Raw genomic sequence first — 27374 nt, 5'->3', positions numbered from 1 at the left:
GAAGTAATGACACAGAACTCCCTAAATTTGGTGAAAAACATAAATTTAATAATCCTACAAGCTCAGCGAACTCACTCAACAGGATAAATTCAAAGAAATCTACACCCAGACACATCAAAATCAGACTGCTGGAAATCAAAGATAAAATTATATATATATATATATATATATATATATATATATATTTTTTTTTTCCCCAAGCAAAAAGCATCACATATCTATAAGTAAACAAAGATTCAAATTACTTCATATTTTCTACCAGAAATCATGGAGGCCAGAAGATAGCTGAGCAATGTATTTAAAACACCAATTACACCAATAGAAAAGAAATGTCATTTCGATCCTATATCTAGCAAAATTGTCTTTTAGGAATAAAGTATAAAATAAATGTGCTGTCAGATGAAATTTTAACAGAAGGAAACCTGATCTCTCATAAATGAAAAAAGAACAAAGGAAAATATAAACATTTGGTTATATAAAATAGACTATTTTTGCCTAAGTTTATTGAATTATATATGGCTATTGAAAGCTAAAATTATAATAACACTTTCTGACTTGAGTTTCAATGTAAGCAGATTATTATATACATGACCACTACATCAAAAGCAAGAAGGTAAAGGCCTATATTTAGTCACAGGGTTTATTTATTTTACTTGAAGTGCTAAACAATAATTCTAAGTAGTTTGGGTAAAGATTTGTATATATGTTGTAATCCCTAGAGACATTTTTTTTTTTCTTAAAAGACAGTCGGCAGATTAAAATGAAATTCTAAAAACAATTCAAATAACTTAAAAAACAAAATGTAAGGAAGAGAAGACACAGGAACAAAAACAAAATAGAATGGACAAAAAGAAAACTAATGCAATCACAGACCTAAATACAACCTATAAATAATAACATTAAAGGTAAATGGTATAAACACATCAAATAAAAAACAAAAACTTCTTTTGATTTTTAAAAATATCCTTCTATATGCAGTCTACCAGAAATACACTTGAAGCATAGTGATTTAAATAAAAGTATGGTAAAGAAAATACTTCACCAACAGCGAGTTTTAAAAAACATTCGATTGTCTTTATTAACATCAAACAAAGCAAAATTCAGAATAAAGAAAATTATCAGAAAAAAATACATTAGAAAGTGATAAAAGTTTAATTCATCAAGCATATATAATAATTTTAAATGTATATGCACTTAGAGTTCTAAAGTACATTAAGCAAAAGCTAATAGATGCAAAGAGTTTGATAAATCTATAATTATACTTGGAAAGTTCAATACTCCTTTGTCAGTAATATATAAAATGAGTAGAAGGAAAATTAACAAGGATGACCTAGTTGAAATTTATAAAATATCCCATGCAACAAAACAGAACACACATTATTTTCCAGTGCACATTAAACATTCACCGAGACAAACCACATTGTGGATCATAAAACACACATTAATAAATATAAAAGAATTGGAATTATTCAAAGTGCATTCTTTAAACATAAAAAAATAAAATGAAAATCAATAACAAGATATCTGGAAAATACCCCTCTATTTGGAAATTAAACAACACAAAAGTAGATAATCTATGTGCCATGGTTGAAAGAGGCTATCTCAAAGGAAAGTATAACATATTTTTAAAACAGAAATAGAACATATAAAAATTTATGAGATGCAGCTAATACATTAACTAGATGAAAATTTATAATGTTAAATGCTTATATTAGAAATGAAAAGGGATTTCAAAACACTACTTTAAGATACCATCTAAGACACTTGAAGAAGACAAGCAAGTACCAAAGCAAACAGAAAGAAGGAAATAACAAAGATAAGAGAAGACATCACTAAAATTAAGAACAGAAAAACCAATAGAAAACTCATTAAGCCAAGTGCTGGTTTTCAAAAAGTACAATAAAACTAATACACCTCTTGACAGATTTGTCAATAAAAAAAGAAAGAAGACGTACATTACTAACATGAGGAATAATATCAATATTGATGTTACCTATGTTAAAGGGATAATGAGGAAATGGCTTGCAAATCTATGCCCATTAATTTGACAACCTAGATGAAGTGGATGAATACGTTGCAGAATACAAACTACCAAAACTCATTTAAAAAGAAATAGATAGCCTGAATATTCCTATATCTTTGAAGAAATAAAGTTTGCAGTTAAGTTTTTTCCAAAAAATGAAATTCCAACACTAAATGAGTTCACTGAATAATTTTATTGAACATTTAAGGAATAATTAGTATTAGTTCTACATCATCTCTTGCAGATAACAGAAGGAAAGGAAATACTTCCCATTCATTTTATGAGGCCAGCATTACTCTTATACCAAGACCCCAGACAAAAGAAATTCAAGAAGAGAAAACTATAGGTCACTATCCCTCATCAACATCAATGTGAAAAATTTCAGCCACATATTAGGAAATTGAGTATAATAATATATAAAGAAAATGAAATCTCATAATCAAGTTGGTTTATCCCAGGAATTCAATGCTAGTTAACTTTTGAAAACCAGTCACTATATTCCACTATTAACAGACTGATCAAGAAAAATATATATAATCACATGAATATATGCAGAAAAAGTATTTGACAAAAATGAATATTCATTCATTATAAAAATCTCAGAACATAGAAATAGAAGGGAATTTCCCCAGTCTTATCAAGGGCATCCAAAAATCCTTCAGATATTATCATGCAGTGAATGACTAAACACTTTTTTCCCTTATAATTTAGATAAGGATGTCCACTCTTACTACTCCCTCCTATTTTCTATAATTGCTAAGGGATGAATAATAAATGTAAGGGGTAAATATAAATAAACTGTCCTTATTTGTAGACATGCTTGTCTATGTAAAAAATCTCAATGAATATACTAAAAAGCTTTTAGAGGCAATAAGTAAGTTTACCAAGGTTACACAATACAATATCAATACACAAAAATCAATCATACAGCAATGATATTTTTCACAGAACTAGAATAAATAACTTTAAAATTTATGTGGAAATACAAAAGACCCTGAATAGTCAAAATAATCTGGAAAAAGAAAAACAGAGCTAGAGGTATCATGGTCCCAGATTTCAGACTATCGTACAAAGCTACAGTAATCAAAACAGTATGGTACTGGCACAAAAACAGACACATAGATCAATGGAACAGAAGAGAGGGTCAAGAAATAAACCCACACAATTATGCTCAATTAATCGATTACAAAGGAGATGAGAACACACAATGGAGAAAAGACATTCTTTTCAATAAATGGTGCTGGGAAACTTGGACAGCTAAATGAAAAAGAATGAAATTAGAACATTTTCTCATACCATCTACAAACATAAACTCAAAATGGATTACATACATAAATGTAAGACTGGTAACCATAAAACTCCTAGAAGAAAACAGGCAGAATACTCTTTGACATAAATATTAGAAATATTTTTTTGGATCTGTCTCCTAAGGCAAAAGCGAAAACAAACAGATAGGACCTAATTAAACTTAAAAACTTTTACACAGCAAAAGAAACCATTGAGAAAATGAAAAGACAACCTAATGAATGGGAGACAAAATTTGCAAATGATATGACCGATAAGTAGTTAATATCTATAATATATAAATAGTTCATACAACTCAATATCAAAAACCCCAAACAACCTGATTAAAAAATGGGTAGAAGACCAGAATAGACAGATTTTCCAAAGAAGACATACAGATAGCCAATAGGCACATGAAAAGTGCTCAGCACCACTAATCATTGGAGAAATGTACACCAAAACCACAGGAAGATATCACCTCACACTTGTTAGAATGGCTATCATCAAAAAGGCCATAAATAGCAAATGCTGGTGAGGCTGTGGAGAAAAGGGGACCCTCATATACTGTTGGTGGGAATGTAAATTGATGCAGCCATTGTGGAGAACAGTATGGAAATTCCTCAAAGAAAACCCTGAAAATAGAACTACCATATGATCCAGCGATTTCACTCCTGGGTATATATCCGAAAGAAACAAAAACACTAATTCAAAAAGATACGTGTACCCCAGTGTTCATAGCAACATCATTTACAATTGCCAAGATATGGAAGCAGCCTAAGTGTCCATCAACAGATGAGCAGATAAAGAAGATGTAGTATATACACACACATATACATAGTGGGATACTACTCATCCATAAAACAGAATGAGGACTTCCCTGGTGGTGCAGTGGTTAAGAATCTGCCTGCCAAAGCAGGGGACATGGGTTTGAGCCCTGGTTTGGGAGGATCTCACGTGTCATGGAGCAACTAAGCCCGTGTGCCACAACTACTGAGCCTGCACTCTAGAACCCATGAGCCACAACTACTGAGCCCATGTGCCACAACTACTGAAGCCCACGCACCTAGACCCCATGCTCTGCAACAAGAAAAGCCACTGCAATGAGAAGCCCGTGCACTGCAACAAAGAGTAGCCCCCCACTCGCCACAACTAGAGAAAGCCACATGCAGCAAATGAAGACTGAACGCAGCCAAGAATAAATAAATAAATAAAACAGAATAAAATGTTGCCTCTTGCAACAACATAGATGGACTTGGAAGGTATTATGCTTAGTGAAATAAGCATAATAAGATAGAAAAAGACAAATACTGTATGTTATCACTTATATGAGGTACTTCAAAAATAAAACAAACTAGTGAATATAACAAAAAATAAATAGACTCACAGATATAAAGAACAAACTAGTGGTTACCAGTGAGGAAAAGAAAGGAGGCATGGGGAAAATAGGGGTAGGGAATTAAGAAGTACAAGCTACTATGTATAAAATAAAAAAGCTAAAAGGATATGTTATGCACCGAGAATATAGTCAACATTTCAAAATAATTATGAATGGAGTACCATCATCACAAATTGTTAATGACTATGTTGTGTACCCAAAACATATAATACTGTAAATCAACTATACCTCAATAAAAAAAATCAACCATACATTGGGAATGAACAATTAGAAACCAAAAATAGAAAAATATACATATTACAATATCCTCCCCATCTGAATGAAATATTTAGGTATTAATCTAACAAAATATGTGCAAAATTTATATGCTGAAAACTACAAAACACTGATGACAGAAATCAAAGAAAACCTAAATAAATGGAGAGTAGTGATATTCTGTTAACAGATTGAAAGATGTGATATCAATTCTCCCCAAATGGATCTGTGGATTTAATTCAATCCCAAATAAAATCATAGCAGGATTCCTAGTAGATATAGATAAGCTGATTCCAAAATTTATGTGAAAAGCTCTAGGAACTTGAATATTCAAAAAAAATTAATCAGAATCAAATGGGAGAACCCACACTACCTGACATTAACATGTTATAAAGCTACAGTAATCTAGACAGCGTGGCATTGGCAAAAGGACAGACACACATACCAATCAAACAAAATACAGATTTCTGAAATTGACCTTCAGATGTGATCAACTGATTTTTGACAAATGGGCAAAGACAATTCAATGTAGAATGGACAGTATTTTCAACAAATGATGCTGGAACAATTGGACATCCATATAAAAAGAGAACCTGTAATAACATATTATATACAAAAATTAACTCAAATTGGTCCATAGACCTAAATGTAAATTGTAAAACACTGATGAAAGTGTAGGAAATAATCCTCATGATCCTGAGTCAAGCAAATAGATCTTAGATACAAAATCAAAAGCATGAACCATAGAAACAAACAAAAAAGATAAATTGAGCTCTATCAATCAAAATTTAAAAAATTTTCTCTCTGAAGGACATCATGAAGAAATTGAGAAGGAAAGATACAGAGTAGCAGAAGATATTTATAAATTACAAATTTGACAGAAGTCTTGTATTGAGAACATAAAAAAAACACAAAAATTAATATGAAGAAAGAACAGTAAAAATGGGGAAAATATGTTAATAGACACTTCATTAAAGAAAATATCTGGCTTTAAAATAATCACATGAAAACATGTTCAACATCTTTAGTCATTAGGGAAATTCAAATTAATACCACAATGAAATCATTACAGATTTATTCAAATGACTACTATAAAAAAATACTGACAAGGCTATATGGATGACAGACAATTGAAAATCTGTCACATTGATTTTCTGAAAGAATACAAATGCTACAGATACTTTAGAAAACAGTTTGAAAGTTAAACATATAATTGTCATATGTCCCAAAAAAGTGAATTTTATTGCATGTAAATTAAAAAAAAGTTAATAAATACAACTCCTGTAATGCTGCTTGATCTTTAGAGGTATTATATTAGCATGTTTTCCTTAGGCATCCTGTAGCTTCACGAAAGCTTTCATATTCTAATATTTTTAATATGATTGTTATATACTAGATATATATATTATCTAATTCAACTCCCTACAACAGCACTATAAGGAATATACTATTCCAGTTTTACAAATGAACAAATACTTATTCTCAAACTACTAACTGGGGGTGCAAGAATTGAAAACCAATCCATTGAATTAAAATCCCAGTGTTATTTCCACTTATTTTTCTGACATGGTGTATTAACAGTCTTTACACCCAAAGGCCATCCACCCATCTTTCTCTTTACACCAAATTCAAAAAACACAATAGAAAATGGTAGTGAGCATAAGAATTTGCATTTTCTTCACTCTTCCCTCTGACTTTAGATTCTATACTTAGTATCATTTGGAAACTTTTTAATAAATTTTCATCTTGTTTTTAAAACTCGTATTATTATGACTTTTTGGCAGAGACTTACTTGATTACCAAGTCATTGTTAATACATAAGTTTTTCTATCATGATGAAACATTTCCTTTCTTAACTCAAGTTCTGGAAGGTTTTTTGTGTCTGTCATAAGTTTTCTCTCCAGATCTCTTGGCCTTGAACAATCTCTTAACAGGTAAATGTTTTCTCATTTATCTTTATTGCACTCACTATGGAATATACCACTTATGTCTTTTATTTATTATTTGTATTTATAAGCAGCATCTTTTATTTTATTTCTTGATAATGAAAGTTTTGGTAGAGAAAATTTTATTTTCTGTAGCATTCTAAGCATCCTATCTGTGACTATGCAGATATCCTTAGCATGTAACTTAGTATATCTAGGTTTGGTGCTGCTATGCAAGATGCTGTTACCTTGACTTCCTCCAAAAACCTTCTCTTCTGGATAATTTCACTGAAGCCTCTAATAATCTAATTCCATTTGATATATATATTAAGTATGCACTATCTTACTAAGCAGAATAAAGCAATAGTTAAGAATACAAATTTGCATTTTAAAATAAGATCTTACTGTTAAGAAAAATAGTAACAAACATATTGCATAATGTGTACATGTATTATTTAAATTAAAGATATTCTGTTTTTCAAATAGAACTGTCAAGTACTCTCAAATATTATTAATATCATTGCTCATTATTTTTTCCCACCAAAATAAAAAAGTAAAATTTGTTTAGATGTTCTGAATTACGCATTTTTGTTATAACAGCACTAACCTGTGCTTATGAGAATCAATCCTCTGATAATGAACTGTTCCCTATAGCTCTTTCCACTGGGCAGGGACTCTGAGGGGATACTACTCAAACTTCTGTCCAACTCTGCAGAGGAAAGATCTCCAGTAAGCCTGAAGCACACTTTAGAAAGTACATACTCTAGGGTAGATTAAATTTACCTGTGCTGGCATATTAATTATACATAAATCCTGTAAACTATTCCTCTAGAGTCTCTGATTAATTCGAGAATCTTATAATATGGAAAAGACACTGAATAGATGTTAGTAAAATTGGACATGGCATCGCATTTGAGGCAGCATAATTAGAATGATTAGAACTGTGGTGGATCCTAGTGTCAACTCTGCCTCTACTACATGTAACCTGGCTCACCGTTTGGACAAGTTACCTAACTTCTCGAAAGTTGTGTCCTCATCAATTCATTTACTTCTATAATGTAGCCTATGATCTCATTTGTTTTGGGGCAGCTATAACATAACTAAAATGCAATTGTCTATCAGGATTTCAGGCCCTGAGCAAAACCAAGTGCATTTAATCTTAGCTCCAACTCTTATTAGCAGTGTAAACTTTGGCAAGTTACTGTTCATCCCTTTGCCTCCATTTCTTAATCTGTAAAAAATACATGACGATAAACCTACCATAGAGGGTTGTGGAAGAGTACATAAGATAACTGATGTAAGTTACATAACACAGGGCCAGGCACATAGAAGTCATTCAAGAAATATGATGATAGAGAAGGTGATAATGATAACGTTGGTGTCATGCTGCATGAATGCCATGCTCTCCCCCCATGTAAGATATTGCTTTTGTACCTCGGCAAACAATGTTACATTTATCGCATAAATGCCATCTTGTTTGTTTTAGTTTATTATTCAATCTTATTGAGAAATTTGTGTCTTTTTTTGTGCCTTGATTCTGTCCTATCACCTACATATGTGTTAAGTAGTGCCTCCCTTACAGATAATAAGCATGAAGCAAGGCATGTCTGAGCTCCAAACACTAGTGGCAAAGTAGTAAAATTCACGGTGTAAGACAGTGTTAATTAATTTGAGGTATAATATCTGTGGATATTTTTTTAAATACTGGACATTCACCCATATAACTATTATCATGCAACATGCAGTTCTCCACGCAGACCACAAGAATATAAAGAGAAAAGAATCAAATGCCTGCTTGATTCATGATACTCTCTGCTTGATATACTGCTAGAGTTACCCCATTTTAGAAAAACCTAAAATTAATGTACACATCTTGCCTGACTGCATGGATAATGGTGCCACTAAGACTGATAATACAGGAAGAAAAAATTGTGGGGAAAGAGGATGAGTTCAGTTTAATGTGAAAAGCCTGGATATGGAAATATATCTTGTAGATAGATAGTTTAGAAGTCTGTACTTTTAAGAGAGACCTAGAAAAACAAATGTAGGTGTCACAATCTTTGATAGGCCAGGGCTAGACATTCTGTAAGCCTAATCAAGTAGTAAGTAATAGGGGTAGGAGTATATGTATATTGAAGAGTAAGAGTTTCTTTATATGTGTGTTAACAAGACCCTTACCCTAGCCTAATGACTCAATGGCAGCAAGCTCACAGTTTTGGTCTCCTCTGGCCATGTTAGCGGCTAAAACCATTGAACTTCATCAATACTCTGGATCTGGGAATAGTGAAAATGAGGAATCTGTCCACTTTTTTGATTCCTTTGTCTTGTATACATTCTTTGTACTCTTTGTATGCTGATTAAATAGCAAAACAAAGTGAAAGCAATTTTAAACCTAGACTGATTGCTCATTCTTGCCAAACTTGTAACCTAGACCTGCCTCTGAGGTCTGGCTTACCTCTTCATCATATTTAAAGTCATGACTATGAACAAAATAATGTAGAGTGCGGAGAACAATAAACTGAAGATAAAACTCTATAATAGGTGTCATAATTACTTTTAGAGCTTGGATATTAATATGTCTATTGAGACCTCTGGTGGCCCTGGAGGTACACCACTGAGATTCCCTTAAAGAGAACTTGCTATAAGGAACATAGTTGGCTGGCCCTCTCCAACTACTGTACCTTTGGACCTCAACAGTATTCACACTGAGGCCCCCTGTTCCCCCCCAATCTCCCCACTCCTTCTGAAAAAATGAACACGGTGAAGGTACTAGTGTAAGTCCATTTCTGCTCTGGGATTTCCCAGGGGTCTGGCTGAGACTTTCCCAGAGCTGCACTGAAGTTGGAGGCTCTTCTTATCCAATCAATCCTCCTTCCTTTTTCCTTTCACAAGTGTCAGGCTTGGATTGTTTTATGTAGACTTCGCACACACTAAACCTGCTCCATCTGCCACTTGTCTTTCACAGGCATTTCCTCCCATCAGTCACGTGCAGTGCAACTCATTCTGTCTTAGTATCCTCATATAGGAGGACTCAAGTTGTATCAAAACATAATCTTTAGAATGAAAGCGAAAGCAATAGTATTGTTCTTTAATCCTAACAATTGCATAATATAAAGTTTCATCCACCATTATACACAGATTATCTGTAATGAATAAACAATTTTGGAGAAATGAAAATCCCAGTCGTATGATGAAATCAACCACTTTTCATTGTTCCTCGCATATAGTGTAGGGCTAAGCATGACTATTTGGAAGGATTATTGTGAAGACTAAATTATACAAAACATGTCAAAGCATAAAATTACTAATTAAATATTAGGCTTTCCTCCCCCTTTCCAACTCTGCTTCATTATCAGTCCTTTATAGTTCTCTGAACTTCACCTTGGCCCTTTATTTAATTGTATTCTCATAATACTCTATAGCTAAATAGGCTTTGTAACACCATTCCTCAGAAAGTACAAAAAGGTCTATCTAGGACTAGAACCCAGGACTCCAAATTTCTGTGTCTTGCTCCCATAGATCTTATAACATCAAAGATAAGCATATGTGAACCTTGGCTACATCTTTACAGCAAGTTAATGCTGAAATAGGCCAATTTTACATAGAGAACAAATTCAAATAATATCAGGTTGGTACAAAATAGCGACATCTTAGTGAGCCATGTCTTTTTCCTCTTTGTTGCTGGAAAACATAATCTGAGGGTAGCTATTCTTTTCCTATTATTGATTTCTCTGCACTTTCATTATTTTGGATCAGGTAAATTCTGGTTTCTTTTGTGGTTTACAGAAAGGACATATCAAACCGAGATTTACAGCCCCCAAAGAGACCAGCTTTAAAAGAATACTTCAATAGTGGTGAATAAACAGACAAATATCTAATGGGGTAAAGCCAGACCCACTTGTTCCTTTTGATCGTAAAGCTTGGTGTTAGTTTTGTAATAACAGAAGGCTGATATATTTATTTCAGAAGGTCTGCACCTAGCTGATGTGCTTTTTATGTGGTAGAATGATATAGCAAAAAGAGAAAATGCTTTGGAATTACACAGACATAGTTTTGAATGTGTGCTGCACTATTTTTTTAAAAACTATGTGAATGTGTCTTTAAACTCCATGGGTCTCAGTATTTTTATTTATAAAAGTAGATGATTGTAGTGCCTACTTCACAGAGTTTATATGTAGATTAAATGAGATGATTTTTTTAAAAATATCAAATATTCTGCTGGATATACAATACGGACTTAAGCAAGTTCTTATTAATGGGCTATTGATCAGCTGAAAATCATCCACTCATTCACGTATTCAACGAATATTTGTTGAGCATTCCCTATGTGTCAGATGACAGTCTAGATGCCAGGAGGCAGTGATAAACAAAACAAAGATCCTGATCACAAAAAAACATATGACAATATGTGATACAAAAAAAATAAATACATTAAGTGGTTAGAGTTTGCAAGGTGGTATTATTTAAAATTTTTTTAAAAAAATTATTTTTGGCTGCATTGGCTCTTCGTTGCTGTACGAGGGTTTCTCACTGCAGTGGCCTCTCCCGCTGCACAGCATGGGCTCCAGGTGCGTGGGCCCCAGCAGTTGTGGCACGCAGGCCTAGTTACTCTGCATGATGTGGGATCTTCTCAACACAGGACTCGAATCTGCGTCCGCTGCACTCACAGGCGGATTCCCAACCACTGCGCCACCAGGGAAGTCCCCAAGTAGTAATATTTTAGATCAGGTAGCTAAGAAGTCACCTTTGAGAAGGTGACATTTGAACTGAGAACTGAATGACACAGGGAGGCAAATCATACAAACAGTGAGGTGAAGAGTATTCCAGAGAGGAGAAAAAGAAGGTGCAAAGCCTAGAGATTGTAGCGTGCTGCAGATGTTTGAGAATCAGAACGTAGTTGAAGTGAAGGGTGTGAAAAGAATGGCAAGAAAGAAAGTGGGATGAGCTGCCCTAGTGGCGCAGTTTTTAAGACTCCACCTGGCAATACAGGGGACAAGGGTTCGAACCTTGGTCCAGGAAGTACTGGCCGTACAAGCAGCCCAGGCGAGAGATGATGGAAGTTTAGTCTGGTAGCAGTGATAAAGTTTGGTAGAAAAGGAGAGATTTCGGATAATTTTGAAAGTAAAGTGGACAACAATTATCCAACAGATTATACGATTGTTTGGGGAGAAAAGTACCAAAAATGAAACTGACTTTTTTGAAACAACGCGCATGCCCAGCGCACGCGCTCTTCGCAGCTTCCCTTGACCTTTGCCCCGCCGGCGGCCCTGGAGCCGGGGCCCGCGGGGCCAGGAAGCCGGAGCCTGTGCTCCCGAAGCAGAACGGCTGCCGTGGCCAAGTACCTGGCCCAGATCATTGTGATAGGCGTGCAGGTGGTGGGCAGGGCCTTTGCCCGGGCCCTGCGACAGGAGTTTGCAGCCAGCCAGGCAGCAGCTGACGCCCGGGGACGTGCCAGACACCAGTCTGCAGCCGCCTCCAACCTCTCCGGCCTCAGCCTCCAGGAGACGCAGCAGATTCTCAACGTCTTCAAGCTGAGCCCTGAGGAGACCCAGAAGCTTCCCCCGCTTCTGTAACCCAGGGACCCTCACCGTCTCCCCTCCTCTGCAGAACTACGAACACCTAGCCAAGGTGAGTGATAAATCCGTGGGCGCCTCCTTCTACCTGCTTGTCAAAGGTGGTTCGAGCAAAGGAGCGCTTTGAGGAGCAACTCAGAATCCAGGCCCAGGAAGACAGAGCGAGAGCAGCCGCCCAAAACGTGACCACTTGGCGCCTCCCACCGCGCCCGCCCGCCCCTCCACCCACCTCTAATTTATAGCTCGGTAATAAATGTCTTTATCGAAAGAAAAAACCAAAAACTGATATTTTATGTCTTGTTTTTGAACTTCTAAAGGCATGATGCGGATGTTGAAAAACACTGCAGTGGATTGGTTTTACTCACCAGCCAACATCTACAACTTGAGTGCAACGCCAAGCTTGTTCAACACACTCTCTATGAATTACTTTCACGCAAACTCCAGATATTGCATTATCCATATGTAAGTACTTCAATATATATTTCTAAAATATAAGGACTCCTTAAATTTCTAACCACAGGACCATACATTTATCAATGCCACTAAACTTGCATAATACCACTAAATTAACAATAAAATCATCAAAGTATGGTTGTGTTCACATTTGTCTGAATAATTTATAATTTGTTTTTATAGTATGTTTATTTCAATAAGGATCCAGGAAAATATACACATTGCAATTTATTGATATGCCTGTTAAGCCTCTTTTGATCTAAGCTTGTAATATTCTATTTCTTTGTCTTTCTTTCTCTCTTTCAATCTTTCTTTCCCTTTTTCTGATTGAAGATCAGTTTTTACATATCCTGTAAATTGATAGATACAGATTGAGTTTTTTGCTTGTTTTTGCTAGACTATTTCACAGAAGGTGTGACATCACCATTAGGTGATAACTGATGTCTTGGTCTATCTTTTTGTAATATTATTAGTCATTAATTATATCTACCAGATCCATTAATCTGAAAATTCAGATTTGTCCTTCATTTTTGGCTAGAATACTTTTATAAAAAGAACCTTCCTCTCAGCAACTTTTGGTTATACAGAGGCAGAGATAAAAGTTTAAATCTTTCCTTTTACTGATTCCGAAGTGTCCTCTGAAGGTGATCAATAAGGTTTATTTGTTTGTTTGTTTGAATTATTATGAACTTAGGGATTTAAATACGTTTTCACACAAAACTTGGATGGCTTCCATTTTTTCCGGCATGACAGAACAAATCCAGGCTTATCAGGTATAATTCCTACTGGAGATGTGGAATTAGAAATTTTTCCACAGAGTTCTAATTCCGTTTAATTGGAAATAATATTTAAAAAGCACAATCTAGAATCTGGAGATGTTATTACCATTGGATTGTTTATTATTTCTAAGTGTTTTCAGTGAACAGAACCAAAAAATGTATAAATCTTTAAAAGATAAAAATACAACATGAGTCCTACTAATATTTTTATTTCAAAGTCAAGACTACAGAGGTTTCACTTAAAGTCATTGATTTTTTACTTTATCTCCTTTTAACCACCCTAAAAACTTGATTTTTAATGTTATCAATATAATTATTTGATATTTTCCACAGCATATGTGTGTGCGTGTGTACACGTTTGTACACACACACACACAGTAGGCTTAGAGTAAGAGCATAAATACTACCCCAAAAGATAGAATTAGCAAAAGTAGTTTAATTTTGCCTCTCCCATTGTCCTTAAGGAATATACTGTCAAATAATTGAATTTAAAAGTTATATGGAATATTTCTGTTGTGTGTAGCTATACTACCAAATGAACACAAGTTGGGTTCATTTGTTTAACTTTTCTTTTGATTTTTACTTACTGCTTTTTAAAAGTTTATTTAATTTTTATAATACTGTTGAAGTTCTTATTATTCTCTCTAGTCTTATTCTATAAAATCTCCAGAAACATTGAATTAGAGAATACTGAATCATTTCACTTAAAGGAAATACAGGGTTAGGTTCCTGTGAGCCTCTGGTCACATTTTCGTCAACTAATCAATACATGACCTTGTAATATGTGTATTTCTGTTTAAAGACACGTTATTTAATATATGTTGTTGGTTCATTAACATTGAACTCACAGCCAACACCAGTATAACTCATGCCTGAATGAAGTTTACCTAAGACACATATCCTCTTCATAAGGCACGTTACATCCTTCTTGCGCTTAGGAACACTAGACAGCATTGCAGTGCTATGCTTGGGCCATTTTAAACAGTGAAATCACTAACACAAAACACAAAAAAGCAGAAAACATGGCACTAAGTAGATCGCAGAAAGGACATTTGTTTACAGTATGATAACTGAAATAAGAAAGCAAAGTGTTGCCTTGTTAGACCTCAGCTGGGTACTTGAGCCATCAGGCAAACTCAAACTTTCTGCTGCTCCTTTCATGTCAACCAGTGACTAAGAAAGTTTTCTCCCTGAGTATGTTGGTGAGTGCCTGTGACTTTTACTGAGGAAAAGAACACTGGCTAGAGAAGGAGTTTTTGAATGAGACATCAAAACTTCAGTTTCATACATGTTAAGCTTCTAATGCTTGATACATTTCCAACTGGAATAGTCAGGTAGAGTATTGAGTCAATGGAAACGTCAGGGCTGGAGGTAAAATTCTAGGAATCATCAGATAGATGATGTTGTATATGGCATATAACTGGATTAAATCACCAGTAGGTGATTGAGGAGAGGTATAAGGACTTATTTTTGGGACATTTTAATAGTTAGGAGCCTCAGCTCCTAATTCAAGAGGAGAATTAATGAATAAATATTTTAAAAGAAGTGACCCATTAGATAAAAGGGAAATCAAGAGAGTATGTCTCAGATGCCAAGTGAAGAAAATGTCAAAATAAATGATACTGCCAAATGTCACAGAAAATTTGAATTAGGTAAGCCTGTTAGTGACTATTAGATTTGGTGCCACAGAGATTATTGGTGCCAATATTCTTTTGACAAGAAAAGGCTTTGTAGTGTGAGGTCATAGAGTAATTCTTTTTATTGAAGTATTTTTTAAATAAAATGGTGGAAAGGAGATGGCATTCACTAGATAATTGCCTTTTATGAGAAGAGGGGATAGATCATGAAAGCAAAGTCCTTATGTTGACTAGCGGTTCTGGAATTTAGTTCTTTAGTGGAGGACTGACCATGGAAAGGAGCATAGACTTTCATCCATGAAAAGAAGAAAGATTATATGTATACAAATACAAGTAGATTTACACATGTTGTGGTTGAAGCAATTTGAAATTATATTCTTGTTGCACCTAATTTCTAATGAAATGTGAAATTCTGTTGTCTCTGGAAATAAGAAACTTGAGTGTAAGAAAGCGTTAGGAGAGGCTGGAGAAAAAAGCAGTAGGTATGAAACATGTACCCAAGTGAGTGGAAGAGTGGATTGACCAGAGGAATATATTGGAGTCCTACCTGGTGCTTGCAGCCATACATTTGAAGTGAGACTGGTCATTCATTGTGTTTCATGTTTTCCTTAGGCACCTTAAGCTGTTTGAAGGCAGCAAAGACTGTATGGACTGTTAGATTTACCCAAAATTGGAGCTTTGTGAGTAAGTAGACACAAGAGAGGGAATGTGTCAATATAGTGGAAGATATGTACAAATAAGTGATTATATCAATGGATAACTGAATCAAAGATAAGTAAGAAAAAAGATAAGTAAAATAAATTTTGGGGAAAATTTATGTGAGGACATATGAAGTAATGGATGTTTAAAATTTGGGAAAATAAAGATTCTGTTGGTATAAATTGGGTTACTTGAAGTAATAGGATATTGTGTTTAGAAAGTAGGATTCCATACATTAATATTTTAAAAGCAGTATAATTATTGGTAACATCAAATTTTAAAATAACAGTTTTCAAAAAATTTTGGTGATAGAAAATAAGAAATATAGAGTTTCCAAAGATCTTGACTTGAAATTGCACTTAGTCTTTAGAACCCTCAACATTTTACATTGAGACACACTTCCTAAACATACACACATACACATGAATTAAAAAGTTTCACAAAACAATATTAACCCTTAATACATTAAAAAATCATATTTTCTATTCTATTACATTCATTTTTTTAAAAATGTCAATAGTGATGTGTTCAATTGATTCTGTGACTCACCAAAGGTCACAATATGCATTTTGAAAACAATTGTTTAGAGTGTGACTATGGAGGATGGTGAACAAGATAAACTGTAGATTTTTCAGTGAACAATGTAGGATTAATAATGGAGGGAGAGAGAGATTGGTGTTAGAATCTTCAAGGAATGAATAGCACAGACTTAGCAGATGACTGAAGCAAGGAGGGGAAGTGTATCACCAAGGAGTGGTCATTCATTTCAAAATGGTATATTACCAGATTACTAGAGACAGACTGATCCTTCTATTACTGTGTGTGTGTGTGTATATATATGTGTGTGTGCATTTCTTTTTATACGTTCTATACTTATTATGTGAATATAGGATTGTATGATTGTTCCCTAAAAGTGTATCCATGCTCTTACAGAAAAAGCATGTGGAAATACCTAAAGCAAAATGTCTTTGCAGGGGACAATCACCAGGGGAAAATAAATGTTTCTGGAACTGGATTCTAGAATGGTTGGGTGGTTCTTATTTATTTATTTATTTTTTTTAAAAGAACTTTTTTTTTTTAAAACTTATTTATTTATTTTTAGCTGCGTTGGGTCTTCGTTTCTGTGTGAGGGCTTTCTCTAGTTGTGGCAAACGGGGGCCACTCTTCATTGCGGTGCGCGGGCCTCTCACTATCGTGGCCTCTCTTGTCACGGAGCACAGGCTCCAGACTCGCAGGCTCAGTAATTGTGGCTCACGGGCCCAGTTGCTCCGCGGCATGTGAGATCCTCCCACACCAGGGCTTGAACCCGTGTCCCCTGCATTGGCAGGCAGATTCTCAACCACTGCGCCACCGGGGAAGCCCCTGGGTGGTTCTTATTTAGATAAGAATGTATGAATTTCTTGGTTTGTGCTATAAAAAGACACAGATGGATGCTTTATAAACAAGATGTTAAAATATCCTTATCCATAAAAGGGATGTACAAGAACGTGGAATGGTATTTCAAACACAAGATAAATAATTTAAAATTTTAAACAAATTCCACAGTCTGTGAGCACAATTGTGTCCATTACTAACATGTTTTTGAATTTATTTTTCTTTGGTTATTCCTTAGTATTCTACTGAATTAAAAAAATAATGACAACCAGTCTCAATTGTGCTAAATGAGATAAACTAAAATGTTTTTTGTTATCACATTCTAGGTTCAGATTAGCAAACGGGGAGTAGCAATGCCTTTGAGGTCAGATTGGTGGATAATAATGGTACTAAAGTCAAGAAAACCCAAGGAGAGTTGAAGAAATAGAGGGGCAGATTTGGAGCCATTTGCTCGCCTGATTTCAAGTATTAATTTAGATGTTCTGTGCCATACTTTTATTACAAAATATACCTTTTTCTTACACTGATGAGTCTAAGAAACATAAAAGGTGAAATATTTATTTAGAATAAACTCCATAGACAAATGAAAGAAACTGCCTACTTAGAAATCAGCGAAGTCAATTAATGTGTTTTTATTGAGGCCACTTTATGTGCCCAGCATTATGCAAGGTGCCCTTAGGAGACACGATTAAGAAAAAAGCTTTCTTACAATTAAAAACCCTTAAAGACTTTTCAAAATAAATGAACATTTTGTATAACATAATGCAATGCATATTTTCCTAGTCCTGCTGATGACATCTCCCTTAAAGTAACTTTATAATATGAATGCTTGTGGCAGTTACTTAAGAGTTAAAATTACTCAAGGGAGGCTTCTGTAGTAACCAATTACTACTCTATTTCAGTGAGTTAAAATAGATACTTTTCTCTCCTCACAGTGGTACCATTTATGAAGTAGGAAAACTTTAATTTGGAAGATTAATATAAAGTAAAGAATTTATTATATATATGTGTGTGTGTGTGTGTGTGTGTGTGTGTATATATATATATATACACACATACACCAAAGAAAGGAACATTGCCAAGTTAAAAGAAATGGAAGATAGGCAGGAATGGGATTTAAAGAAAACTAGAAAGAAAAGTCTTGGATTGTAATCTACTGTAGGTCTATTTCTTTCATTGACACTTGGCATCTTCCCTTTGATGTGAATGAATGCAGCTGCAGCTCTCTGCCAACTATAATTTTGTTGGCAGTAATTCTAACCTAGAAGAGGGCACAAGATTGCTACTTACCCAGCAGAAACAAAGGCAGTGTGATGCTTAATTCCATGTTCATGCTACTTCATTTTTACTATACTTGATAAATCATTTATTCTTCCTGCTTTATTTTAAGCCCTAGGTATTTGAGCATGGCGTGACATGTTTTACTCTAAACTATCAACAAAGTACTCATAATAGAGAAATCAACCAAAAATACTCATCATCATCATCATCATAAATTAAGAAACTGACATGTACTGGGTGGTAATTACTATTTGCCAGACAGGATGCAAAGCACTTTGCATGTATTACTCATATAATTCAGTAAGTTACAAAATATCCATTACTCTTACCATTTTATGGATGAAGAAACTAGGATTAGATAAATTAACAACCCTGCCAAAACCTGTATACTAGTACATTGCAGATTAGGTATTGGCTTTCTACCACTGTGTTAGGGAATAAACAATGTTTCAATGTTGTATTTCATATCTCTTCAAAAGAATTAAGAGAAGACTGATGAGGAGAATAAAAAGTACAGAAAATATTTATCTACTTACCCAAATATTTGAATCTCAATAAGAAAAAATCATGGTGCAAATAAATACTTTAAAAATGTGATAGATCACTGATAAACACTACTAATTTTTATTAAGCCAGGTGATAGCATTTTGAAATATTAGGATGCTATAGAGACCAACATAAAAAGGATATTAATTAGTAAATCATTAAATGATTTTTAAAAGTTCTTAAACAATGAAAGAAGACCTCTAGAAATCTTTTTTTGTTGTTTTTCTTTTCTTTTTTAAAATTTCATTTTATTTATTTATTTTTTATACAGCAGGTTCTTATTAGTTACCTATCTTATACATATTAGTGTATATATGTCAATCCCAATCTCCCAATTCATCCCACCACCTCCCCCCACTTTCCCGCCTTGGTGCCCATACGTTTGTTCTCTTTAAATATGATAAAATACCTAGCAATTGGAAGCATCAATCAAATTGTTTTTGAATACTAACATCATATGTATGTTTTACATCCAGTACTCAAAATGAACACCGAAAATTAAGATTACTGTATTTCCGTAGGGAAATGGAAACGTGAACTTAAGCTCAGATGAGGAATTAATTCAAATTTTATAATGTTGTGGTAAAATTGCAGTTTGCTCTGCATAATTCTACATTAGCTTAGATTCTTCAGTTTTTTTCTTTCTTTCTTGTTTCTTTTCCAGCCAGGCAGATATATTTTCCTTTTATCCCCAGATGCAAATTTTGAGACTGTAACCTTTTTCTCATACATTTATGTGTTCTTCACCATCAATAACACAGTCTTAGGCTCAAAATAGGGATTCACTTGTACATATCCTAGATGAAATATTATGAAGAAGAGTGGTTTTGGTGGTCGCTTGATGGTACAAGAAAGCAAGAAAAATGTTATATGAGAGAGGTAAGAATGAATTTTCAGTAAGTGCACTGAATAATGTTTTATTGGCTTTTCAAGCATTGTTCAACCTGTTTTGTTTAGTAACGCATTCAGGAAATTGTTATACATCCATGAGAGATTCAAGGTCAGGATCCATGTTCCACCTTACATATCTCTTTGTTAATATCTCTCTAAGAATACTTATAATGTATCTCATAATGCACTCATAATAATGTACTCATAACTTATCTCATAACATTTTAATCAGTTTGCCTGACTTCTGCCATAGACTGAGCCCCCAGAAAGCACTTTGAACCCTAAACACTTACTCCATGATTGGCATACAATAAATGATAAAAAAATTTTGGTTTTCAATTGATGATTGCACAGTATAAAATAATGAATTTGGTCTGTACTTAGATACTTTCTGGGCTCTTTTTCATTCAATATATAACCAAAGTTGCTGTTCTTGGTGATGATAGTCGTTACCTGTGATACATAATATAAGGGCTGATAACATCAATTTACAATAATTTAAAAATAGAATTTATATTTTTTATTAGTATGAAGATAAAATATTTTCATTATTAAAATTTGAAAATATAATGAAATCAAATTAATTTAAAAATTTACAATAACTCTCAATAGGGAAGGGGGTTGGCAGGGAGTATTACTCTGGGGTTGGTTCTGAGTATCAAACTATAGCTTGGTTGTGGGAAAGCTGTCAGGGGAGAGAAAAGAAAATGAGCAGAAAGTGGTTATGGTAACCACAATGACTGGGATGTATGGTACTTGTTTTCTCATCTCCTCACTGGAGTAGACATGCATTTTGAATATGGACTTGCCCGTGAAGCTTCTGCCAGTATTGTATCCGTGGATTTATGGAATGCCACATTCATTGCCAAGATATTCTTTATAAAATTATTTCTGACCAAGGAACTAATTTCACAGCACAAGAAATGTAACAATGGGATGATGGCTGAATTGGAAGCAAAATAACAGAGCCCTAAGATAAATAGTGTGACTGTTTTCCAGAGATAAATACAATTACTGCTTGCACTTTGAAAAGAGGTTGTGAACAAAAAATTGTTGCATCATGTTGCTTGGAATCTAAAGTTGCTATTGTTGATTTGTAGAAATTTAAATATGTGGAATCTAGAAACAACGATACAAATGAACTTATTTACAAAACAGAAACAAACTCACAGACCTAGAGAACTAACTAAAGGTTACCAGGGGGGACGGGTGGGAGGGTGGGATAGATTGGGAGTTTGGGATTGACATGTACACACTGCTATATCTAAAATAGATAACCAACAAGGACCTACTGTATAGAGGCAGGGAACTCTGCTCAGTATTCTGTAATGACCTAAATGGGAAAATAATTTGAAAAAGAATAGATACATGTATATGTATAACTGAATCACTTTGCTGTACACCTGAAACTAACACAACACTGTTAATCAACTATACTCCAATATCAAATAAAAATTAAAAAACAATGGGTTGAAGGGTGTTTTAGTTTCTGAAGAGGTAAGCAGGTGAACCACCTGCTTATAAGTAAGCTGTTGTTTCTCATATTAAAATTCACTCTTCTATACTCTACTTTGTGATGCTGAGGCTGGGATTTTGCAAACCATACTTTTGTCATCTGGCTTCCTAAAAGCCTCTACCAATAGGATGCTGATTGGAGAATAAAAGCAATCAGCTGGAGGAGACATCAGGGATACTCCTCACCCAGTTTCCTTCCTGTTTCGTTGTGGCTGGGTTTCCTGTTTTTATCTGCCTCGCCAGCAAAGCTGCTTCTTCACTGTGGCAGCAGCAGTTTGTTTAGAAGCAGTGGAATTTGGTTCAAAGTTTTTCCAACATTCAGAGCCATCAGCACACGCTAGCTGGAACCTGTCCTCAGAGGCTTGGGTGCCAGCTCCTCCAACCCTTTCTCAAGCTCACAGATACCAGCCCTTGCCAAGCAGTGGTCACTTACAGAAAAACGACTTTCAGCTCCTCCTCCTGCCGGTGCTACTTCCTTGACACCTCAGTGTTCCCTTTTAATGCTCAGTTACGTACCTAATAATTTTTTATGCCTAAGTAACAATTCCTCATATTGGATGATCTCTTTAAAAATAACTGGTGTGATTTGTTTTCTGACGGAACCTGACGGTGGTTACAACTCAATATTTGCGAGTCCCAGTTTCCTCAACTTGTAAGAGGAGAATAATACGATCCAGCTCATAGGGTTATTGTTAAATTAAAATAAATAATGCAAGCAAAGAACTTAACACAATCTTTGGCAAACATTAAGCAGTCAGTAAATGTCATTATTAAAAGAAAGATGTTGAGGTAGAAGGAGAAAAGACCTGAGGCTCTGAAGGTATAGGAATGAGAGCATTGAGGTAGAAAGTAGAGGTAAAAAGTGAAGGGTGGTGGCCTTAGAAGTTGAAGATACAATGATCCTGGAAGGCTTGGGGTTCCTTGGGGCTTTAAAGAGGATGAATGGATCAACAACGGAAGAAACCTCAGGTATTTCAGAGATAAGGTGTTGGCAGAGAATACATTTGGAATATTTTAATACAAAATGAAACTCATTATCAAGAATGTTAGGGTCATGACCATAAGGTAAATCCAAATATATTTCAAGCTTTGTTTTAGAATATAAGGAGCTCTCAAAACCTCTATCATAGACCTTATTGCGAACCTCTATGATTCATTTTTCTCCAGAAGTGAAGTAAGATAAAACTTAACTATTTTAAAGTCTATCATTAAAACTATTTTGTTTATATCATCATAGCATGGATTAAAACAGTGGGTTAAGTGATAAATTGTTTTTATTGGATAACTGGAATTCTTGATACATAAACTGGGTTCTGGACACCTCATTATCAAAAGATAAAGTCAAACTCATTGGAAATTCAGAGAAGATTTTTAAAAATAATGATTAATGGACTGGATGAAAAGGCTTATGGAGAAATAGTAAAAAACAAATGACAAAAGCATGGTTTAGAATTTATGAAAAATGTGTGAATCTCAAGTTTCTCACGTAAAGAGAGTTTTTTGACATGTTTTTTATTTAATTTCTTCCATATGCTTAAAGAAAAAGTCTTGTTGTCTGAGCCAGAGGTCTCAGTGTACTGCAAAAGCATACCTTGTTTTTAAAAAATGCAAACCACATAAAAGCAGAAGAAATGTCTAGTTCTGGAGGCGAGGGATTATGCTAGGAACATTGCTAAATGTGAAAAATTTTTAAAAAGAGGGGAAATTTTAATTTACAAATCAATTAGGCAAGTTCCCATTCTTTAAAAGTGTCAGAAGTATCAGACCTGAAAAAAGTATTTATTTACCAAGAACCTTAAAAGGTATTCAGCTGACAAGGAAGATAATTGCTACAACTTCAAAGTCAATATAAGCATCAGATCATATTCACATTAGAGAACAGTTCATTTCTCTTCTCTGTAAAATGTGGACAATAACAGAATCTACTACCTAAGATGATAAAAGCAAGCCTACTTTATAAACTGCTAAACCCTGTGAAAGATGAGTTAGCATGAGGAATATCTGAGAGAGGTGGTAGGGCCACTGAAGACTAATTCTGATTAAGCCTAGGTGTTTTTCAAATTTGGGGACATTTGAATGGAATTTGAGAAAACTGAATACTTTGTGATGCCCTTTGAGAGAAAAGGAGATAAAGAAAATTCATTGAGTAACCACCATGTACAAGACACTGTGTTGGTGCCTTACATAAGATTTCACTTAAACTTCAAAATAACCTGGTACTTACATTATATCACCTACTTTAAACAGGTAAAAAACTGAGGCTTAGTATTATATTAACTAATATACACACTTCTGTATATGGTATTCCTATGAGTCACATAAGAAATTGAGGTCCAGAGAAATTCAACACATCCCAGTTTTCCCAGGTAGTGAGTATAGATCTGTCTGATTCTAAACTCTATAATCTTTTCAGTAAACCTTGCAAAACTGGTCCCATATCACCAAACATCTCTTTTATCAGCATCACATCAAGTTTGAATGATTGCAACTAATTGTCTTTCAGGTTAAGCAATTAAAAGTTTCTTTCAAAACATAATCTTGATGAAAAAACAAATACCAAAAAACAATTTTTAAGCATTTCATGGATGTATTACGATGAACTAGGTGCTGAATATAAAAGGATATAAAACAGGAGGAGATCTTCTCCCTCAAGGAATTCAGCATCTAGGAATTTACTGTAAGGAAGGAAGTATCAGGAGGTGAAAAGATCAAATAGAATTTGGGCCCATATTAAAATGTGGGTGGAAAACCGAGAGGTTTGGCTTTAGACTACAGTACAATGCAGAGCTGCTGGTAATAGGAAAGGCATTTGAGGTAAGGGTCCTTTCTATCACTTTTTAAATTCATCATATAGATGACCATCTGTGCCCTATGTGTACTGCTAATCCTACCTATAAGCACCAATTATTGGTTCAGTTTTTAGTTCCTAGGACTGAGGAAAAACTTTGAAATTAATCTTTCAAGTTCCACCTTCTCCTATACATTATTCTTGCTTGGTGCCTTTTAATACCCTTTTCCTTCTCAGTGGTCAAATCTTCAATCAGGAAAAAATGATAAGAAATTCCTTTTTCCTCAAGCCTTAATATTTTACTTCTCCCAGAAATATTTTATTTTCAAAGACATAAAAAAGCTTGGAGCTAAAGGAATCAGTTTCTCACTGTACAATATAAGACAGGCCAGTTCAGATGTGCTGGATCAAACCATGCTAAAATCAGGTGTGTAGGACCAGCTCTGTCTCTTTTTGTTTGTAGTCTGTTTCCTTTGTGTTGGTTCTTCCTCTCTCAGGCTCTGATAGGAAAGATCCCTGCTATGGACTGAAAGTTTGTGCTCCTCCCCACTCAAATTCATGTATTGAAACCCTAACCTTAACTCTAATGTGATATTAGGAGGTTGGGCCTTTGGGAGGTAATTAGGTTTAGATGAGGTCATGAAGGTGGAATTCTTATGATCAGATTGGTGTTCTTATAAAACGAGACCAGAGAACTTGCATTCTCTCTCTCCATCATGAGAGAATCCAGGAAGAAAGTAGCCACATGTAAGAGAGTTTTCACCAGGAACCAAATCGACTGGTACTTTGATCTTGGTCTTCCCACACTCCAGAACTAGGAGAAATACGTGTTTGTTGTTTAAGCCATCCAGTCTATAGCATTGTCGTAGCAACTTGAACTGACTAGGACAGTCCCCCACCATAGGTCCAGTATTACCTGGTGCCTAAATTTTACTATATCAGACCGAAAGAGACCCTATTCCAGGTCTCATGTTAATCTCTGCAAAGGGCCTCTCACTGACCTTCCTTGGGTCATGTGCTGCCCATTTCTGTGGTGGCAGAGGCAGAGCCTCTAGAAAATTAAAAGAGCTATTAAAAGTAGCATGCTCAAAACACTGTCTCACATTGATGTGTTCAGGAAATTTTAATTCTCGTTGTTAATAGTTATATTTTAGATGAGACTATGCAGAACTACTGTTATTAGGAGAGGCAATTGAGGTAATATGAGATCCTTTCTATCACTTTCTATCACTTTGGGGTCACTGAGAGATAATCATAGGACTCTAGAGGAAGCAGAATCCACATTTGAACAGAACAGACATTATTCTGCAATATCCAGTGATTAATGAATTCTACTCCTTTTTAAGAAATGAAGCACTCTTTTAGGATAAAAAATTATCATATGGATTTACTAGAAATATATTAAATGACAAAACTACTAGGAATTTAGTAAATATATCTGTAGCTCATTAGTCAAGTATACTTTTTAAAATAATAGAAAATATATAGTGTAAAGCAGACAGTTTATTTAGAGTAAATATCTTAAGGTTTGCAGGCCATATGGTCTCTGTTTAAACTATTCAACTGACATTGTAGTGTGAAAGCAGACTTAGATAATACATAAGTGAATGGGTGTGGTTATGTCCCAATTAAACATTATAAATTCAGGCAATAGACTAGATTTTTCCCATGGATTAAAGCGTGCTGACCCTCTACAGACAGGGATGCTTCATGGACATACAGAGTTCCAAATTGCTGGGAATACTTCCATAGAGAATCTCAGTATGGTATTTACTTTTGCTGTTCACAAATCATTCTATTTCTTCTAGACTTATGGTAAGTCATACTTCCCAACTCCTTTTGAAATTAGGCATGGCCAATGTGAGTAAACATGTCATGTGTCCCTTCTGGGTAGAAACATTAAATGCCAGTGCATAATTTGCCACACCCTATTCTCACTGCTCCAGTGGCTTTAGAAGCATGTATTCAGAGTCTTTAAGTGTTAGGATGAGCAGAGTCTTCCTGATGCCCTGCTTTGGGCACATAGATGAAAAATGTAATTTTATTTTCCTAAACTGCTAGGATTAAGGGTTTGCTTTCTTTTTGTAGTATAATGTAGTCTATCCTGAATGATATCTCTAGTTCCATTTACCCACAGGTTTAGCATCCCAGATTTTCCCTCAGTAAATGGAGTTTTTAAGTCATTTTTTAGAGAGGAAGAAAAGAATTTATGTCCTCAAAATTTTTAATATATATATTAATTAAAGTTCTTGCATGAAAATGAAATAAAACCAATTTGAACTAGTTTATGGGAGAATTTTCAGAAGAATACTGGGATATCTCTTATCAGTCATTTTCCTTCCTTCATTTATCCAACAAATATTGAGTGCCCATTATGCCAGGCACTGTTCTAAGCACTGAGTATGCACTGTTGAACAAAGTGTTTAGTAGAATGTTAGATAGTAAAATTTATAAATAAAAATTTTTAAAGATGTATACTAAGCAGAAAATAAATATGGACAAAAGTAGAGAAATATATGGAAAGACTGAAGGAAGATTAACCATCAACTAAGGGAAAACTGGAGTGTGGATGATAACGGCCACCAGCAACTATATGCCTACAGAATCACATGCTCTCTTTCTCCCTCTCTGTCTCTGTCTCTCTCTCTCTTCTTCCCTCCCTCCCAATCTCTCTCTTGATCTCATTTGTTCCTCTTTATATGTTAGCTTCATAGTCTCCTATTATAGGTCAACGGCTATACTTGGCAGGAATCATGGCTTCCAAGAGTTGCCAAGTCTCACTTTATAGAGCTTATGCCACCACACAACAAATTTTTATTCTCAATTTCAGTTTCAAATATCCTGGAGAAGGGTTCTGTTCCACTTGGGTCAGCTGCTCATCTTTGGTTGGATTGTCGTTAGTAGCTGGGATAAAATAAGAACATGCTAGTGCCCACCTTAAGCATGTGTATTGAG

The 27374-nt window shown here is 34.7% G+C and overlaps 1 pseudogene; it reads left to right on the top strand.

Moving 5' to 3' along the window:
- Positions 1-9634: 9634 nt before the first annotated feature.
- Positions 9635-12698, top strand: LOC118899499 (annotated as a pseudogene).
- The last annotated feature ends 14676 nt before the right edge of the window (positions 12699-27374 follow it).

This window comes from Balaenoptera musculus, chromosome 8, assembly GCF_009873245.2.
Source record: "Balaenoptera musculus isolate JJ_BM4_2016_0621 chromosome 8, mBalMus1.pri.v3, whole genome shotgun sequence".
In the NCBI taxonomy this organism is placed as follows: domain Eukaryota; kingdom Metazoa; phylum Chordata; class Mammalia; order Artiodactyla; family Balaenopteridae; genus Balaenoptera; species Balaenoptera musculus.
Note: the sequence above shows the minus strand (reverse complement) of the source record. Positions and strands in the feature narration are given on the sequence as shown.